The 16292-nt window shown below is 41.6% G+C and overlaps 1 protein-coding gene across 2 annotated transcripts in view; it reads left to right on the top strand.

The window, feature by feature from the left end:
* The first annotated feature begins 527 nt into the window (after nt 1-527).
* EPHB6 (EPH receptor B6) overlaps nt 528-16292 on the top strand; it is a 69456-nt gene continuing 53691 nt past the window's right edge. Inside the window, exon 1 of one of the 2 annotated variants that reach the window (XM_017814842.1) lies at nt 528-667. The gene's annotated coding sequence lies outside the window, so the exon portion shown is untranslated. Of the gene's footprint in view, nt 668-791; nt 1146-16292 lie in introns of those variants that run through there. The other variant, XM_017814841.1, reaches the window with a different exon arrangement.

Here is a 16292-nt window from a genome sequence, read left to right as displayed (position 1 = left end):
CTTGTCCCTCTCTTGTTTTGAGGAGCCCAGAACTGGACAAAGCACTCCAGATGCGCCTCACTGGGGCTGAGTAGAGGGAGAGCATTTGGAGGTAGAACACAAGTAAGCACATACGCTTTAACTTGAGGCGGGGTTGCCGCGAACAGCAGGAGACGCTACATAGTAACATGAACTTCAACAGTGTCAAGAGAGACTGGCCAAGGATCAGTCCTGTACGGCCAATCTGTCCCTCCTGACCTGAACCTGACAGGGGCAGGGGCGGGGGCCGGGGCTTGGGCAGGGGCTGGGGCAGGCGCAATTGCAGCCACGCTCGAGATCCCCAGAGGGCGCCCGGCCGCAACCTTGATGCTGCGGCGAGGGAAGACCCACTTGGAAAACCCCCCTCTGGAAGAGACCGGGTGGGGGAGCGGGAGGGAGCCCGAGCAGCACAGCCCGGCATCGCCGGTGCCGCCCAGGGGCCCGCCCAGCCGAGCGGCTGCGAGGGGCGGGCGGCGGAGGGGAGGCAGCCTGAGGCGGCGGGGGACGAGGGAGCCGACGGGGCTGTGCGGGAGAGAGGATGGCGATGGCCGCGGAAGTGACAGGAGTGGCTGGAGCCGCCCCGGAGCGCGGGGTCTCGCAGCGCCCCCACCCCCTTTTGCCGTCGCTGGGCCTCTGCGAAGGAAAGCAGGTCGGGGGGGCGGAGAGAGAATGGAGGAGGGGCACGGCGAAGAGGGGAGGGAGGCAGGGGGGAGAGAAAGAGAGAGAGGGAGAGAGAGAGAGAGAGAGGAGCCCGGAGAAAGGGACAAGGCATATCCTGGGAAGAGAGAGGAAGAGAGACTCCTGGAGGAGGGAGATCCTGGGCGGGGAGAGGACGTTCCCGGAGAAGGGCTTGGAGAGTAGCGCAAGTATCGGGACTGCTGGCGAGCATCCGACTTGTTGAAAGGCATCGACCGAGAGCCAGAGGCTGTGCCTGGGGCCGGGGGACAAAGCGGCGGAGCTTGCGCTGGCCCGTCGGGATGGTGCAACTCGCGCGATGAAAAATGGTCTTTGTCCAACTTTTCTGATGCCGGGAGGCCGGTCGGCACGGCTCTATCGGGAAGGGCTCCTGCGAAAACTGCTCGAGTAATGCTGGGAAGTGAAAGGGTGTTGCTGGAGTCCTGCACAAGGTACCGTGGCGGACGATCGGGCCGGCGGGGACGGGCATTGTGAGCCCGACCGGAGCGGGCCGTGGTCGCGGGTACACTCTCCGGTCTCTGCCATCCGAGGGAGGGGCAGACACAGAACAAACGAGTACTACTTCGAGAGGGATTAAAACTCCTCAGATTGTGTGGGGTTTTTTCTCCTCTTCTGGTGTATGCTGTTGAAAGGCTGCGTTACTGTGACCCTCCCCCAAGCGCACCTCTGCTGTCAGGTGCCGTCTGTGGGCACGGAGAGGACAGATGTGGGGAATCGGGTCGGCTGCTCTGCTCACGGAAATTACTATCATACACAGACACGTTCCACAGATGCATGGTGCTTTTGGTGTGCTCCCATGCCCGTTGTTTCCCTCTCCCTCTAGCTCTCTGAAGAGCCATAAGGAATTGCTGCCTTTGAAGTCTCTGAAGTAGGGATGGATGGATGCTGGTGTAGGTTCCCGATTCTCATGGAACGATACGTGGAAGGTTGTGTGGCCTTGTCTGTGGGTAGGGTTGTTCAGTGCTCTTTTGGGGGACAGATGGCTGTATGAGTGCTTGTGGCAGAGAAAAACCATGTTAACCTATTTTTCAAGGAGATGATGCAAGTTACTACTACTCGAGCTAAATAAATCTGTGAATGTGGGAGGGGCTGTTGTGATGGGTAATTTTAAATTTGCCTTTTGTGGATCTACTGAGATGATTTCACTTACTCTGAAATTTCTCTTGCAATTACACTCACTCGGTTGGGAAGAAGGGTGAATATCACCTGCCTCTCCTACAAGTTCTAAAAGTCAGAGAGTAAAGACGTGGAAGCAAATGTCCCAAGGGTCATCCATCACTATCAGAGTACCAAGTAATGCAGTTTCATGAGGAATGAGAGTGAGAGGGCAAATGGAAACAACAAAGTCAAGCAGAGTTGCTGCCACCAGATGCATCTGATACAGAAACACATTTGCAGCTTCAGTTGGGATGGAGGGAGGCTCCCTTTTTCCTTGTTATGTAGGTTCTAATCAGAAACATGAAACTGGGTGCACTTCTTGTTTAGTCACAGCTGATCCACCTGCCCTAAGCCATTAATACAAGATTTATTGACTATTTTTAGTTATTTTTTTATTCCCAGTTTGAAATAATTCCAGTGCTGAGGTTCCTTTGGGAGAAGGAAAGGAAAAGATAATCCACAATCTAATAATCCTTTTCCATTGATGTTACCCCATCTCGGTGCTGAAAGAAAATACTGTCTGTTTCTGTTTAGAAGTTCATTCCATAAATTCAACACCTTGCCAGTACTTCAGTTTATTTTGCTAGTGTTTTGTCAGTCTTCAGATAACTGCATGTAATTGCATCCTTTCCTTTCCTGCCTTTTCCATGTATGTTGTCTTAGCCTAAATATTTTTTTCCTGTCTTCTGAGTTCCCTCCTATTTGACTTTCTTGCACTTACACTGAGCTGCTAAGAATTGTTTACATGGCCATGCATTTTGAAAGACCATTACTGTGGGATGTTGGAGATTGTATGAACTAGGATTGTATCTCTCTAATTTAACCACAGAAACCCTGCAGAAGGGCATGTCTTCTTGCATTGTTCTGAGGTTCTCAGCTCTTCCAAGCTGTTATCTGTGGCAAGAACAGCTTGGGTTATAGAGACTTTTTGGAGAGGGTTGGGGGAGCGATGCCTCCTGTCTTTTTTTTTGCCCAAGGCCGTTACTCTCTTCTCCTTCCGTATTTTACTTGCGGGCTGACCAATGACACAGTGTAAATCCTTTTTTGGGGGAAGGGAGGTGGTGGCTCCAATGAGACAGCTGCTTATTCTTCAGCACGCTCCCATAGGCTTCCAGCAGATGTGTCCGACAAGGGAGCTGATCCCTCAGTCCATTGAGAATTGTCTTCTTTATGCCTGTACAAATTCACATCCCTCTTTGTGCCCTCTGACATTGTATTTGCCATATGCAGAGAATCATGTAAGAGATAAGTATAATTTCTCACCCCTTATCTTGTGTGCCTCCATTAAGATAAAATGGTTTTGTGGTCAACTCTCCTTCCCTGGATACCTGCACTGTTACAAAATTTATGCATGCTTTTCCTCTGGCTTCAGGAATGCTCCCCTTTATAGATCCACTCTCCCTAAAACCTTCTTTCCTTGTATTTCATTCATTATCCCTCAGCAGTGCAGAGGTTATCCTAAAGTCCCTACAGATGACTACAAAGTACTTTTGGAGCACATTTAAGGTTGCAAAGTTTATTTTTAATTCTCATTTCTGTGGCCACATTGCACATGTTTACTGCACACACGAACAGTAGAATATGGAAGAAGTACAAAGTGGTGTGTATGGTCAAGTTAGAGCTTTATAGTGCGGTTTAGCCACCAAAAGAAAAGGTCAGTATCCCCCAAAAAGGGTGCTATCATGAAAATGTGTTTATTAAGAATGTTCCAGGTTGGCTGTTCTTGGTCATAAACATGTAATTCTTTTTTTCCAGAAGCTAAAAGACTAATTTCTGTGAAAAGCTGATTAAAACTTTATGGGGAAACTGATGAGCCTCCTATAAATATTGTCATTATTTTGTAATTTTTTTCTTAAACCTGCTTTAATATTATATTAGTGTTATATCTTACTGTTTAAAAAAATAAAAAATTATGTTTTGTTAGAGAGTTTTGTATCATCTTAAAGCGATAGAGTTAAAGTATTTCTTCCAGCTACTGACTCCACACATTCAGTGGTTTTCCAACTCTTTGCAACCTTACTAATTTAGCTTCTGTGTGTTAAGTCTTGGGCTGAGCATGACTTGGGCCAAACATCCCTCTTCTCCCCATATTTGCTCTTTTTGGCAACCATCCGGTGTCATGGACTTCTGCGGTGTGCACAAGTTTAACATTATTATTCTGTAAATAATTCTGTAGATGTTGCACAGCAACAAACTAGCTCTCTGTTTCCAGTGTTGTCTGTGTTGTATAAACAGACCCCCAAAAGGATAAAAACTCCTTAGTTACTCATGTCATCCATGGCACTCTAACATGTGACCAGCAAATCTGAGTAAGAAAATTCCATTTCATGTTGTCACTCTTTTCACCTTTGATTTATACAAGGAGCTTCAAACTTAACAAAGAAGAACTACACTAGTACTTTGTTCTTAGAGGCATGTTGTGCTTTCAAGAAATATTCCTCTGCCACCAGGAGTAGAATTTTATTTGAAGTGTACTGTTAACATAGGTTGTATTTAAAAAAAATTAAGAAGTGTGTTCTTTATGGGGGTACTGACCCACTGAAGGCACTGTATTGCCTCTTAAAAAGTCACTATCGAGCAGACTGATGCTTCTGTCACAGAAGTCCTACTTCTCAAGATTGTTCTTGAGACCACTTCTGAAAAAAGCTCTTCTAGTCACTGGTTTCAATTTTCCATGCCTTCAGAGGCCCCTGTGCATTCTGCTACTCAGGCTTGCTTGTCAAGAAAATTTTTGTTCGAACGTTTCACATGCACGCCCCCACTCCCATATGCATGTGTGCATGTGCATGCTCATATGTGCACACAGCAATGGGTAAAGAGGAGAAAAAAAGTGCTGTCCTGGGAAGAGAGAAGATGCTGGATACAATAAGAACACAGCCTATCCAGTTTGAAAACTATAGCCTTACATATAAAGGCTGAGTCCTTAAGGTCTTGATTCACCTTAGGATGGAAATTCTCGCCAGCCCAGACCTGCATATTGAAACATATATGACTTCATTTTCAGAGAGGCTTTTTTTTTCTGTCTGCTTAAGCTTGCCAAGTAAATGATTCCTCTGCTGATTCTGCAGTTTCCAAGTGCAGTTTTTTGCTCTGTACCATGTCTCTGGAAAATATCCAGTGTGTCTAAATCATGTAATTAAACCCTAGAAGCTGGAGACTGAGGACTACTGACTCTTTGTAACATTTCTGTTTTAGCATACTGATGTTTCTTCAAGTTACTGTAAAGCTTTCAAAGCTCCCTAGATGACCTGATCTCTCTCCCACTTACTGCAAAACACTCACATGATATGAATCTGTTTGGCCCAGCTGACCACTTCAGAGGCAGTGTGTAGGATACAGACGCCTGTGTGGAGGCCTTTAGCATCAGGCTTACCACAGGTTCTCTCAGATCCTGAGGATGTCTACAAATGGAAACAAAGTTCCTTGGCAGAACTCTCTTATCTTCCTAACTATTCTTTAAAAAGAGAGTGGGATGTCACAGGAGGGACAGTATTGTGGAGATTTCTGGGCAGGTTTTGAATAATTTCAATTTGGAAATTCAAATTGGACTGTTTATAAAACTGTTTGAGTTTCCAAATGTTAAGTTTCACTCACAGCTAGGATCAATTTGGTTCCAGTACACAGAATCTGGAATGCTTTCTGCACCAGGAAGATGTTTGAAATTATTCCTGCTTGGGTTTGAGCCAGGAAGAAGCTGCTGGAAGCACAGCTGGATTGGGATGTTTGCATGCAGTTGTCTCCCAGATGGTCTCTTCCCTTGCTAATGTCAGTAGGCTTTCAGCTGGTGCCAGCAGCAAGAGAATGTGAATATGTACTGACATTTTCACTTTTCAGTGAGTTTGCTAATCCCATTTGGTGCATGAGTTCTTCATAAGGGGGGTACCATACCAGCAGTTACCACTGCCATCACTATGGTATCAGGAGTGGAAGAGTTCTGTTGAGGAATGTTCATTTTATTACGAATGCAGAGAGGATCTTAGTAGCCTTCTCCTCTTCCAGTATCTAGGCATGTTAGAAATACATAAAGGAGCAGTACAAGACGATTTGAGAACAAATTCTGGTGACTTGACTATAAGTCAGTGGTCTCTTAAAATCTAGGAGAGAGATAGATTCTTGACAGAGGGAATTTTCTTAGTTTGCATGTGCCTTGGTGGTGTGTTCTGCTGGGACATGTATGTGGAGTCAGGTGCTGAAGAGTAATTAATTTTCATTTTGAGCCTTACTGTAGCTACCTTCTTGCTCAGGGCCCCTGGCTGAGTACCAGAAACACATTTAGTGAAATAACGTAAGAGGAATGATGCATGATTTGTGCTCCCTGTTTTAGTCAAAAGTCCTCTTAACTCTGACTAGAAGAATTGTGTTGACAGTTGTGTGTTTCTCATGGATAATTTTACCAGTCTGGAATTAGAAGGTGGTCTCAGGAAGCTGCAGGTTCTTGCAAGCACTAAGCACTAACTTTGGGTAGAAGATGGAGGGCCATGAAGGGAGGGCCATCCCAGGGGAAGCCAAGAAGAAGGCTGGAGCACTTCTTCTATGAAGACAGCCTGAGAAAGCTTAGATTGTTCAGACTGGAGAAGAGAAGGCTCTGGAGAGATGTTATTGTGGCCTTCCAGTACCTAAAAGAGATACAAGGGAGCTGGAGAGGGACTTTTGACCAGGATACGTAAGGCTTTAAACTGAAGGAGGATAGGTTTGGATTAGATATTAGGAATAAATTCTTTACTCAGAGAGTGGTGAAGCACTGGAACAACTTGCCTGGACAAGCTGTAGATGCCCCATCCCTGGAAGTGTTTAAGGCCAGGCTGGATGGGGCTTTCAGCAACCTGGTCCAGTGGAAGGTGTCCCTGCCCATGGGAGGGGGGTTGGAACTAGATGATCTTTAAGGTCTCTTTCAACCCAAACCATTCCATGATTCTATGATTCTATGAAATCAAATTAGTAAATAAATCACTGTTGACTGAAGAGAATAACTTAAAAATTGTTTCCTGAGTAGATTCTTTTGATTATGCCTAATGAATTACCCCCAAAAGAGTGTGTGTGATGACAGAGTGTAAGGAAAGCAAATCTGACTTTGGAAACAGATTAAAAATAAAAATGTTCAATTCTTTAAAAGAATTACACTAAAACAAGTCTTATTCTGTCTGATAAATTAACGCCTACTGGACAACCATAATTTAAATGGTTATAATAGGCTTGTTGGTTTGTTATACCTGTCTTGCTTCTCTTAGCTAGTGGTCTGTACCAGCCCACTGTGTCTAACAGCATTATAAAGAGTTATGTGTATAGAACTCCGAGTTGGAAAGGGTAACTTGCCCTAGAAGCTCAGAAAGTTATTTTAAAACGGTGATGATTCTTTTGAAAACAACTTAGTTCCCCACCCTCCAGATCATAGCAGATCAGCCTGGTGTTTTCTACTGTATTTTCTTTAGTGTCTCTGAACCTGTGGTGTTGAAATTGGACAATTCCTGATGTAAATGCACATAGTCTATTTGTATTTGATTGTGGGAATTTCTCTGTCACAGCGCTGATGAGCTGGGAGCTCAGTGAAGACCAACAGAAGTGATCAGGAGACTATATGGAATTTTTAAAATGCTATTAAAAAGAACTAGCTTAATGATGACTGAAAAGGGATTGCTCTGGAGTGGTTATAGTACTTGGGAGACTGTTGACGGGATCCTAGACAACACAGCCGAAGTAAAAGGGATGGTTCAAGTTGCCCAAAGTAGATCATTTCGGGTTCAGTATTAGGGTATGTTTTCTTCCAGCAAAGGTCCAAGTAGATTGTAGAAAGTCTTGGAAGTCCTATTGCTGATGTCATTTAAAAAAATAACTAGGAAAGCTTAAAGAAATATACAGACAAAAATCCTACAGTTGACTGGGACCGTAGGCCAGATGTTGTCTAGATAAAGATATCTGCCTCACTCTTTTCATTTCTATTATTACAGTCTCACCAGCAAGTGGGGGAGGGACTGTCTTCCTGACAGAAAATACATCTTGGATCTGCTGTGTTACAACCAAGACTGGTTGGTGTCCAAGGAAAGGAAGTGGTGTATTGTACTCTCTCCATTTTAAATGTAATCCTTTGGTTTTGAGGTTGGACATGGTTGTAACAAGAGCAGTGAGCCCCAGCATCCACACTGAAGTATAAATAAGCCTTTGAGACACAGAGAAGGCAGGATGAACTCTGAGATTTATGTGTTATTGCTTTCATCTCTGTCACGAAAAATAATACAAACATGCATTAGAAAGAGATGCTATGAGCCTGAAATATCTTTCTACTATAACCTGCTTGGCCTTCCCATTTCCTCTTAAGACTATTTCTGTTCTGCTGAAGTATTAGTGGTACATAATGTTCCCATTTCCTGAGGGTGGAAACATTGAACTGGAAATGCAGGATGGAGGAGGAGGGAAGGACCTGAGAATGAAATTGGCTGCTCTTCAGGCTCTGCCAGTGGCAAGTTCAAATTTTTGGTGGGGCTCTAACCTGCTTTTGCTACACATGGGCTCCTTGTGATGCTTCACTGAACTCAAGTAATTGTTCCACACAGTCATTCCTGTTCAGGTCATCTCTTGCTTCTTTGCAACCTCAATCTCACTTCTTTTCTTCAAGCTACCATTTCTGCTTTGTTTCTCTCTCGATTGTCTTGTAGACAAGAGCCAATTTTGGGCAACCCAATTTCGAAAACCAAAGTCAGAGCCTGGTCTAAGCATTGAATTAGCATGAATCATTAAATAAATATCTAGGCGTTGTTGACAAAATTTAAAAGAAACTTAGTGTTAAAGACCAAGTGAGATGCTTCTGAAGTTCAACAGGACCCTTGTAGTGTCTATTCTTGTTGCTCAGTTCAATCCTTTTAACAATGAGACCATGGTAGGATGAGGAGAAGCAACTGAGCATTATGGATTTGGAGACTGGAACTGAAGAGAGCAAAACTGAAGAAACCATCTATTTTCTCAAAGTTTTTCCAAAATTAGTTTTAAGTCTCACAGTCCCTTTCTCTGTGTTCTTACTGTGCCTTGAGAGATTGCTGCCAAGGTACCTCCCTAGTTGCTTATTACTGCACAGTTCAGTAATGCCTCCTGCAAAAATGGTTGTAGACAGACTGCAGTTAGTGTTGGTGTACAGCTCTGGGGAGTTCTGACTGGGGCACTGTAGGATTATTTTGTAGTGTTTCAGAGCCTAATGGGAACAGGAGGCTCAAACTAATAGTAGAACAGACAGAATTCCCGTCTAGGCAAACCGTGGTCATATAGAGATGAAAACTGTGTGGTAGAACTCTTCTCTGAGCCATTTTCTCTCTCCTTCACAGCTTCCTAGTTTTGTGCATGCATTTCCACATCAAACGCTCTAATTTATGTGTTGGAGCTAGGGCTTGTGTATTGTATAGCCTGTTGGTGCAGTTAGTAAAACATAAGGGGATCAGCTTAACTGAAGATAGTTTTTTATTCCCACTTCCATTCAGGGAACATGTTATGTTATGTTATAGGCCTCTGTTAGGGCAACCTTATGAACTCAAAACCTGGCATTTGCAATTTTGTGAGGGTGTAACTGAATAGAGGCTACCTGGTAAACAACTGCATGCAGTGGGACTGAGGAGGAGGTTTGGACAGCAAGATAAAGGCAGTTCACAAGTCAGTAAAGTGATTATGCTTCGACGCTTTTCTGCTTTGTTGTTTTACAAAGAAGCAGTCTTGCTTCTCTTAACAGGTATAAAAGCAATGATGAGAAATAATGCTACTAATTAAATAGTTCTAAAAGTAGCCTCTATCTGCAAATGCATGAAGCCAACAATTTGTGAACCAAGCTCTATGACAGCCCAAGGCTGTGAAACTGATTAAAATGGAAAAAGGTAGTTTTAATTAACCCTTAAATTATGAAGCACATTCTCTGAAAACCCAAGTTGCCTCATTGAAGCCAGAAAGGAGGTTAATAAAAAGAGCTGCACTTAAATTAAGATGCTTTAACATTATTAGTTCTTTCTGTAATCTGTTTTGAAATGATAGTTTCTCTCATGGAATGAAAGGCAATTTCAAAATGCTGGGAATTCCCATGGAAGAGGAACATTATCTTTGAACTGGCTGTCATTGCTGTCACTATCTCCCCATACACAACATAGCCTTGGATACTGTTAATGCAAAGAGATTTGCTAAATATTTCTTACTGTAAAACCCTTGTGAAGGAAAAAGCAGAGAAGAGGACAGTAAGCATATTTTTACAAAAAATGAAGATTCTTTACTGCAGCTGAAGAAAATATTAATCCTTACTAAAGGACTTTGCAAATTGGTCCACAAAGAACAGTTTAAGAAAACTGGTTTTGGTTTGTTGTTTGTTTTTTTTTCCCTTCATTGTGTCTTTTAAATGTTTGTGCATAGATATTGGTTCATATATTTCTAGACATGCCATGTAAGGCTGCATTCTTAATTTAAAATGGGAAACAGCATTAGTATAAAACATTCCTTTTCTTAGGCCTATCCATATCTTAGTTTTGCAAGCCCCTCTTACTTTTCCCCTGCTCAACCCTACAGGCCCATGATTTCTTTTCCAGCATCCTGACAGTGCCTTAAAGGCTCTTTTGCAGCTCTGTGTTTGGTTTGTCTGTGCAGATTTGCAGATGCAATAGCAGACTTGTTCAGCAAATGTCAAGGTTATTTGTCTGATTTGTGGCGTTGCTTGTCTGGCCATTGCAAACACTGTGCTTGAGTTCTTTATCACTTTCCATCCATCTGCAATCAGAACTTGGTATATAATAACTTAAATTTCACTTGAAAAAGAAGCACTATCAGCATTGCTGTTTAGATGAGAATATGATTTTAGAGACATACTCTTTACGTCACTGTCATGGTTTAACCCCAGCTGGCAACTAAGTACTGCACAGCTGCTTGCTTGCTCCCCACCCCCCAGGGTGATGGGGAAGAGAATTGGAAAAAGGTAAAACCCATGGATTTAGATAAAAACATTAAGAACAGTTTAATAATTAGAATAAAATAAGAACAGTAATAATGGTGATGATGACGATGATGATGAAGAAGAGAAGGAGAGGGAGAGAGAGGCATAAAATCCAAAAAAAAGAAGTGATGTACAATACGCTCACCACCCGCTGACCAATGCCCAGCCTGTCCCTGAGTAGTGATCAGTGGCTCCCAGCCAACTCTCCCCTGTTTATACACTGAACATGACGTTCCATGGTATGGAATATCCCTTTGGCCAGTTCGGGTCAGCTGTCCTGGCCATGCTCCCTCCCAGTTACTTGTGCATCTCCCCGCTGGCAGAGCATGGGAAATTGAAAAGTTCTTGATTTAGAGTAAGCTCTACTTAGCAACAACTAAAATATCTGTGTTATTAACAGTATTCTCATGCTGAATCCAAAACACAGCTCTGTGCCAGCTACTAAGAAGAAATTTAACTCTATCCCAGCTGAAACCAGGACAGTCACACATTCTTTGTTTAAAAACTGTTTGTGAAAGTTTCATTTCCTTTCCCTTTTTTAATGTCAAAATAGTATGCATCTTTTTCCTTGTTGTTTTCAAACTTGTTCTGTCATAAAATTTGAAATTTGAAGTGTTTGTTTAAACTTAGTTATTGCCAGTTATACCAGAAAAGGAAATATCACTTTTCAAAGGATTTTTACTACCACGGATTATTTTTACCTAGAAGTTAATAATGTGGTGATCTTCAGATACTTAAGTCTAGTACCGTAATCATAAAATCCTGTGCTTAGAATGCAACATTTTACACAGTGCTTGAGAAAGGTTTGCTGCTGTGCCCTAGAGCTTGTGAATTGAGTATTTTTTTTATCTCTGAAGCCTTATGTCTTCCTTTTTTCTTTCGTACAAAGGTAAGTCATACTTGACGTTGAAAACATCATGTTTATTTTCACACAGATGAAAGTGCATTGCAAGGATCTGTGCACAGTTATACTGAGAGAACTATCCTGAGAAGTCAGAGTAAAATTGATAACAGCTCAGTGAAACTCTACCCAGCAGGTACAGTTGTCATCTTCTCTTTCAATCAAAGAAGAGAAATGTGATGGACAGCTACTAATTGTTTTCCTCCCTCTTCTTTGTGTAGTCTCCTTTATTTACTGTATGGAAATAAAAAGGGAGTGATTTCTGTATCACTCCAATTCCTGTTATTTTTTAGGAGAGTTTCTGTCAGGAAAGTGATGGATAACAAACACAACAATTAGTTTCTTGACGTATTTTATTCGTTAATGTTATTAATATTCTAATTGCTATAATTTCAAGAGATCAGTGTCCATCTTTGTTGGGCATAGCAGAAATGTAATGTGAAGTCATTGAGAGAGTCTATGGAAACACAGGGCAGCTGTGAATGAATTTTGGTTAGGAAGAAAGACTAGAGTCACAAGCAATGCTGCGAGCCTACTCCAGCCAAGTATGTGTTGTGGCAGAGAAATGAGATTTGAAGGAAAGCATGGTAGTTATCTAAAGAAATGCAAATGTGGCCACCTGTGTGAGTTGGAAGGCAGCACGGAGGCTCAGAATCTCCCCAGATACCTTTAGGCTGCAGCTAGGGAGTCATCTGGAGGGAGCTGTTCATCTGTCCATAGCTCCCTTTTTTTAATTAGTGCAGGTCTTAGTTACCTACTGAATATGATTCAACTCAGTCCACTGACTGTAGAGGTCATTTGAGTGATTATGCTTCTAATTTGGGCTCCCTATTTGAGCCTCAAGGGTTTAATAAAAATTCATGAAAAGAAGTGTCTCTTACTTCCCTTTAAGAGGGAGCTTTCCCTATGGAAGTTCTTAATTTGGATCCCACTAGGAAATGTATAATCAGAGCATGGAAGATCAGCTTCAAGCCTCCTGGTGTTTCCATGGTAAACAAGGAAATAAATGCTTTTCTTTGGAGAACATTCAAAATTAACCTTTGGATTGTCATTGTAAATTTAAGAAATCCCAAAAGACACAGCTCTATTTAGATAATCTGTAGGAAGCAAATGATCAAGACAGCTAGAGGAAATATTTTATGAAGTACACTGTTGAAGAAGAATTTCTTTAAGCTTAGTTATATATTTCACCTTGAGCCTTTCTCTCAAAATTACATTAATAAACTGAACAGACCATAAAAAATCCACAAGGCTTTGTTACCAATTCTACTTTCCTCTCAGATATTTTTAAAGTATTTTGCAGTAATTAAAAATAATCTCAAATAGTAACATAAAATAAAAGGATATACAGCAACTATCAAGATTATTTATTTATTTAATTGAACATTTCTCTGTGCTGCTATATATGTCCCAGTGATAGATTTTTTGAAGAAAACGTATTAACTTCATAATATTAAATCCCAGAGCAATAAATTATGTGTTGCTCTCTCCCCATTCATTTCCTGTTTGGGCTGTAGAAAGATTTCTATGAATAGCAGTTATTGTAATTATTGTCTAAGGAAGAAGGTAGGCAGTATTATGTAATACTCAAAGTGTTGGACAGGCATTGAATGACAGCTTTTCCCAACAGCATTGTGAGATTTAGCCTCCTGAGATGTGTGACCATAGCTGCAAGGGCATCCCAGTGGCGAAGGAGCAATTATAGTGGGAGAACACTGGGGGCAATAAAGGAGGGGGAAAGCCTCTTCCTTGATGTATAACACTGTCGTGGTTCCCTATTTATCGTGAATGAGAAGTATTAATTCCACTTTCTATACACAGATTCAATGTGATGAATCTGTGTGCAGCGCAAATCAATTGGAATAGTAGTTTATTGACTCTCCCAGATGTTGTGCTCATTTATCTTCTTAATGCTTCTTACTCAGAGATAATATTAAGCTAATATGAGTCACAATGGAAAATGTGCAAGAGGAGAGAAGACTGTGCTTGCAAAGGTACAGCATTTTCTCTGCCCCGAAGTATTTTTGAGGTGCATTGTATGAAGAAGTATGGCAAATATGGGGGAAATATGTGGAATCGAATGTCGCAGAGGGAAGTTGTACCCATATAATGATTTCTACTGTGAGATAAGCTTAGAGGAGTCAGTTAACAATGAATGAGGAAGAAGCATTGTTCAGTGGGAGGAAACAAGATGATTTGGAAAAGATCTTGGGACAGTTAAGAAGAATTGAAAGCTTAAAAAAAATTGCCATTGTTACTACTTCAACTTCTATTAGTAGAACAATTTTAAATACATAAAAATACTTTGTTGCACGAGGATATATATATTTCCAAATCTGTTGCAAGTTCAAAACAGGGATTGGATAATTTTCTAAAGGGATACTAATGGGTATGTATTGAGGGATATTTTCTAGTAACCCTTGTCTTATATTTGTGAATACTGGAGAAATAGTAGGGGGAGTGGATCATGTAGAGGCCAGGCTTGCAAGCCATGTCCATGTAGCTCTTCCTGACACTGGTGGCACAGAGAAAACTTGGGTTAGGTGGACATTGGTCTGCTTCATTGTTAGCTTGTGTTTTGAAATGTAGTTTGCACTAAAGCGTGCAGAATTTTTATTCACTTGACTGCACATTCAAAAACACAAGTGTTCTTCCAATAAGGAAGGCTGTCAGGAACTCTCGATTAAGAACTGACAATTTTTACATTGTGTTGACATGTCCATTGTTTCCATTTGCCTCCATGCCTCCTGGGAATAAAGTATTTGAACCAATATTAGAGTTGGGATTTTTACAAAATAGTGCAGGATGGAGCATCCTCTCTGCAGTGGATCGATCTCCTATCAGCTTTTAAGAAACAGAATATTTGAACTGCCTGTAGGTCTTCTGTAGAGATTAGGGCTATGGTACTGATAGTTCTTCTTGATGCCTCTGGTTTGCTCTAATTTCACAGAACTCAAAGAAACAGCTACATTTCATTAATGGAGAAGAAGAATCTGTCAGGCCCTTGTATTTTCTCAAGCGGCTTGTGCAGTGCCTGAACAATCCAAGCTTTTTTCTTAATCCTAAAGGTATGCCTGAATTCCTCTTGCAGAAGCCAGACCAGGTGCATCGTTCAGATGCATGTGTAATGCTATTTGATGTCAGGTTCTGCACGGGGTATCTGTCAGAGGGGAATAGGGTCAATGTGCATTACTTTCTCATCTGTGACTACATATTGTTTGCATACTAAGCTAGAACACGCTTCAGTGAAACTCTCTCTAAAGATTTATGGATAGAATCAAAAGGATTAGAAAACAAGGTATTTTCTTTAAAGCTTAGATCCAGCAGAACAGAATTAACACAGTTTATATAGTTGTGACTGTCCTTGATCAGTCTCAGAGTGCCATGCAAGCCCAGAAGAAAAAAAAATCTGTCCATTTTAAGGAGATCCATCTTAGGTTTGTCACGTGTATGACCAACTCCGTCGAGACTCAAGACACATACCATTGGGGTACGCTAAAATAAATGACTACACAAACCTAGGAGCAAATCTGATACCTTTCTAATAAAAGCACATGTACTAATATAAGAGAATTTTGAATTAACACTGACCTGTTTAAGCAACACTAGTGCCCATGGCTCTTCAGGTGCTTGAACTTTGAGGGAACCCTTTATTTGCATAAGGAAACTGCCTCAGAGATACTGACTGCGTTAAATACTTTGCCAGAGTTTCGATATAGCATGGGCACACAGCAGCCCCCTTTGTGAGAGAAATCCCACGAGCTCAGAACTGTAATAATGTCAATTGGTTTATTACATATGGGAGCACTATTGCTATCTGTTCTGTACTATTGTTCTGCACTATTGTTCTGTAGCACTGAGCATCATTTGCCTGGAGATTGTACTAAAGTGTTCCCACTTCAAGACTGAGTTCAGAAAAAGTGAGAAATTACAGCACGGGTTCTGTCTGGCAAGAAGAAACAGACCTTAAACAATGCCAGTTAAGCCAGGCATATTATGTTTCACATTCGAGGCTTTCCAGCTGAAATTATTTGTGTTTACCGTTTTGGGTATAAGAAGCTTTGAGATGCTAGGCAAGAGCTGTTGAAATAAACAATGGAATAGAGCAAAGGAGATTCTGACTGTATATAAGGAAGAAAAAAATCCCCTATGAAAAAATAATAACAACAAAAAAATCAGTTTAGCGCTGGTACAGATGCCTAAAGAGGCCGAGGAATCTCCATCCTTGGCAATGTTCAAAACTCATCTTGACAAGCTTCCCAAAGAACTCTTCTTCTCTCTGGTTGTTCCATTAAGAAACCAGTATTCTTGAAAATACTGGTAATGATTGTATTCATCTCTCTTATTGGGATCTTGAACATAAATTTTGGTAATCCAGGTACAGTGGCACAGAGATAGTGCCAAAGTAAACACTGGTGAATAATGCAAGCAGATAACCTGGAGACTTCCATCTTCCATCTCTTGGAGCTTGGTACTAAAGCAAAAGTGACTCATCTTTTCTGACTGCTTGGGATCTTCACAGTTTTATAGAGCTGAATCATTAAAAGACATTGGGATCCTCAGGAGCTGTCA

The sequence above is a fragment of the Lepidothrix coronata genome, unplaced genomic scaffold (genome assembly GCF_001604755.1).
Source record: "Lepidothrix coronata isolate B3197 unplaced genomic scaffold, Lepidothrix_coronata-1.0 Scaffold46, whole genome shotgun sequence".
Taxonomy (NCBI): Eukaryota; Metazoa; Chordata; class Aves; order Passeriformes; family Pipridae; genus Lepidothrix; species Lepidothrix coronata.
This window is presented reverse-complemented; position numbering and strand designations above follow the sequence as displayed.